Genomic DNA, 4,512 nt, shown 5'->3' with positions numbered 1-4,512 from the left:
TACTCCCAGCTATTTTGTTTTATTTTTGTAGAGACAAGGTCTTGCTATGTTGCTTGTGCTGGTCTTGAACTCCTGGGGCACAAGCAATCCTCCTGCCTCAGCCTCCCGAAGTGCTGTGATTACAGGTGTAAGCCACCGTGCCTAGTCTATCCTTTTTATTTTTGAGGTATGATTTACATACAATAAAGTACACTAATATGAAGAGTACAGCTCAATTACTTGTTACATTTATAGACAGCATATAAGCACCAGCCAAATTACAATTTAGAACATTTTCAGCACCAGGAAATTTCCTCTTCCGAGAGGTCACCACTATACTTATTGCTCCACCCTCAATTAGTTTTGCCATTATCTGGCTTTTTTTTCACTAAACAGAATGTCAGTGAGATTCAAACATGTGGTTGTGCATGTCAGTTCATTATTATTGCTGTGTATTTCTACATGGATATTGCATGTTTGTTTATTCATTCTCCTTTTGATGGATATGAGGGTCGTTACCATTTTTGGCTATTATGAATAAAGCTGCTGTAAACATTGATTTGTAGGAGTTCTTTATCTATACTGGATTTGAGTTCCTTTTTCAGTTTTAATTTATTTTTATCACTCTTTCTTCATGATCCAGATATTTTAAAATGCAAAGAAAATCAACTTTCAGGCCGGGTGTAGTGGCTCACACCTGTAATCCCAGCACTTTGGGAGGCCAAGACGGGCGGATCACTTGAGGTCAGCAGTTCAAGACCAGCCTGGCCAACATGGAGAAACCTCGTCTCTACTAAAAATACAAAAATTAGCCAGGCATAGGTGGCGGATGCCTGTAATCTCAGCTACTTGAGAGGCTGAGGCAGGAGAGCCACTTGAACCCACAAGGCGGAGGCTGTGATTTTAAAGAACTATTGCAGAGGTCTGAAAAAAATAGATTTATTAGTTAACTTATAAGGAGATTAAAGAGCTTGAAACAAGCATTAAAAAGAAATTTGTGCCTTTATTAGAATGTTGTTAGGCTTTAAATATGCCAATTTTGGTAATCAAATTATTGTTGTTGTTGTTGTTGTTGTTTTATAAGAAATGACACCACAGAACTGCAATACTGGTCCAACACTCTTGTCTTTACTGTTTTTTTAAAAGCAAGAAACAGAATGTGAGTAATCAGAAAGCAGCAGCAGGCATCAGTTAATCCAAGATATCAGCTCTTAGTTTCAAAAGCACTTGCAAAGAAAACCTTTTGGGGAGAAGGACTGGAGGGGTATGGAAGCACTCCATAATAACTGGAATCCCATTAGTGTGTATGCCAAGTCTCATGGGGCTATTTGTTAAATTTATCCTTTACTTGTTCATGATTTTTCTCTCAAACACAATTTTTTTGACTTTTTAATCCTCAAAGTATAAAAAGTGTGAAATATAAACAAGCTCTTGCATTGCACACTTGGAAGTGTACAATTAAATAATTATAGAGCTATCTACACACTGATAAATTCATCAAATCTTAGATAATTCATTAACATACAAAATACCAGGGCACAGAAGGAACTAAAACCCACTTCTTTTGTTACACATACGATTCAAATATTCAATCTAAAAATAATACAATCACTTTCTTTCTCTTCTACATTTGCATGTTGATACACTTATTAAAATATTCCTGTATAATCATGTTTGGTCTTACTATTTCAAGTCAGGTTTAAAACCTCAAAACCAGCCATCCAGACAAAACATAATGAAAAAGATTATCTCTTCTCCACCTCCCTAAACCCAATAACTATGAAGTCATTTTTATGACATGACTCCAAACACCGGATTGTGACGGCAAATGCTAGGTCCAATTTCTTCATAACCATTTTTAGTGTGGCATACTTGGTAGAACTCTGGCATGGAAGCTAGCATTGATCCTCCAAACCAAACTGCATATGGCTGCATATGGTGTGTAATGACATGTACATCAATAGATTTTGGCTTCAATCTACTGCCACTCAATTCCTTACTTAATTTCAGCCAGGCATCTACATACAGTTATTTTCAAATCTCTTTGCAAGTGATATCCAAAGTCACTGAACGTGGTTGAACCTACAGAGAGGACCGTATTCTTATAGAGAGGCCATCTGACATCAATAGGACAATTCTGAATTACTTCATCTACAGTTTCTGAGATAGGTTATGTAAAGTCTGGATTGGCAAACTCCAGATGAAAAATAAGATTCCAAATCCCAAAAATCTCTCAGAAATAACACCAATGGAAAATTCTTTCTTTGAGATAGCATTGATTCTGGTATACTGCTTAATCCATTTTGACCCATCTGCGTCATACTTGTTAAATTCTTTTACTAAATCTGGGAAGACATAACTATAGTGCTCCTTTATTGTCTTAGCAGTTTCCAGGGATTGTTTTCGAGGGATTCCTACTTCTCAGTCTCTCAGCAGTTGCGGAATAAAATATGTTATATCTCATCCTGGGATTGGAATGTGTTTAATACAGTTGCCAATCAAATACCCTTCAGCCATAACAATGACATGAGTGACACCATCTCCACTGTCTATTACTGTACCTGTAAATGTCCGTCCTCCTACTTGTCTGGAGGTCCAAGATGCAGCTAAGGCAAGAACAGGCTGCACAGCAATGTACAAGCCTGGAACACTGAGGGACTCAAACATTACTTCAGCGGTATATTCCCTGTTTTCTGGAGTATTAAGTTGAGGTTCAGACAAAATAAAATAATGGTCTTCAGTTTCTGCCCTTAAATATTTAGGATGACTTGCTCCATAAACCTTTTTGTCAGGTCCAACTTCAACTATACCATGGTGGATTGGCCACTTTGTTGCATATGTAGGTTTTTTCTACTGCTTCATCACCAGTGAAGAAGTCTCGGTCATCAATACCTTTCATCACCCTCTTTTGAGATTGATCACCCACTTTTGGTGACTCCTTAGTAGCAATACGGGAAAGGATTATCAACTGTGGTTCTATATTTCTGGCATATCCTAGTTTTGTATACCCCATGCTACAGTCCACCACACAGGCCTGCAGCCCTCCCACCATTTCCCTCCTTGCCTGCTTCTGTTGCCGCCGCTGTCTGCTCCATGCTGCTGGGGGACAGAGATTGGTGGTGGGAGACAGGGGCTATCTGACTGACCATACACAGCCTGGCCGCCCTCACCATTCGATAGGCAGCCAGGAAGCCTAAGCAGTAGCAAGAAAGCAGCAAGCTCAGTCGGCAGCCATCACTTCTGCAACCCAGGCAGGCAGGTAGTCCTTTTATTTGGGTATCTATATCTCAAATATTTTTTCTCTGAATGCAGTTGCCTTTTTATTCTCTTAACTCATTTTGATAAGGAGAAATTCTTAAATTTAATGGAGTCTAATTTATCAATCTTTTCCTTTATGGTTAGTGCTTTTTATATCCTGTTTAAAAAATCTTTGCTCACCTCAAGGTCATGAATGCATCCTCCTGGCTTTTCATTTCCTAGAAGGTGCTTTACCTTTCATATTTAGGTCTACGATCCAACTGAAATTAATGTTTGTATGTGATGCAAGGCAGGAGATAAGAGTCATTGTTTTTCCCGTGCAGGCAGCCAATTGCTCCTACCACTTGCTGAAAAGATCGCCCTTTTCTCTACTAAATCACAGCAGCAGCCTTTGCTGTAGTTAGCTGACCTGTGAGTCTGTTTCTGGGTTGCAGTGATGTTTGAGCTGAAACGTGAATGAAGTAAGTGAAGGAGGCAGCCATGGTGCTAAGGGAGACAGAATATTACAGGGCCTAGACTAGGGTGAGGCCTTTTCCTTGGGCAAAAATTTAAGGGGGCACCAAAAACCTCAGGAATTAAGGTAAAGAATATTTTAATGCAATATTAAAACTTCAGAATAAATGTAGAAAATCCATTATAAACAATATATCAAAATTGTACATAAAGGCAGGATGGGTATTACTGAGTTTTCCTTTTGTCTTGGGGAGGTCCCATATGGCTTGACAAGGCACTGATGCATAGAGTGCTGAAGGTGGGATTGGGGAAGCAGCCAGGAAGAAGTGCCTAATCAGCTCTGCCTGAAGTAAGGGAGGTGGACATCAGAAAAAGCTGCCCAGAGGAGGTGACATTTGTCCTGGTCTCAAAAGAAGAGTAGGTGATTTCCAGGCAGTGCCTGGGTTAGGAGGGCATCCCAGGCAGAATACACTGTGAGCTTTGCCAACAGTGGGGAGGGAGAGATGGTGAGAGAAGAGGCTGGAAAGATGAGCAGAAACCAGATGACGAAGGGCCTGTCATTCCAGCCTGAGAAGTACAGGCTTTGTTTTGAAGGTGAAGGGAAGCTATGGATGCTTTTGGTAGTGGAATTAGTACATGTGGTGTTTAGGAAGAGGTTAACCTCAGCAGGCCTCCTCCCTCTGCCGTATCCCTGACTGCTTGAGAAGTGGAATGGGAATTATTGTCAGAGTGCGACTTCCATGAAGGGGTGAGAGCTGCAGGGGAAGGAGCCCAGAGCCAAGGACCGTGAGGTTTCTACACCAGCCTTTAGTTCCCATGGGG

General features: G+C 40.4%; 1 pseudogene; it reads right to left on the bottom strand.

The window, feature by feature from the left end:
* Positions 1-1,770: 1,770 nt before the first annotated feature.
* Positions 1,771-3,031, bottom strand: LOC100441309 (actin-related protein 3-like; annotated as a pseudogene).
* Positions 3,032-4,512: the final 1,481 nt, after the last annotated feature.

The sequence above is a fragment of the Pongo abelii genome, chromosome X, assembly GCF_028885655.2.
Source record: "Pongo abelii isolate AG06213 chromosome X, NHGRI_mPonAbe1-v2.0_pri, whole genome shotgun sequence".
Taxonomy (NCBI): Eukaryota; Metazoa; Chordata; class Mammalia; order Primates; family Hominidae; genus Pongo; species Pongo abelii.
Note: the sequence above shows the minus strand (reverse complement) of the source record. Positions and strands in the feature narration are given on the sequence as shown.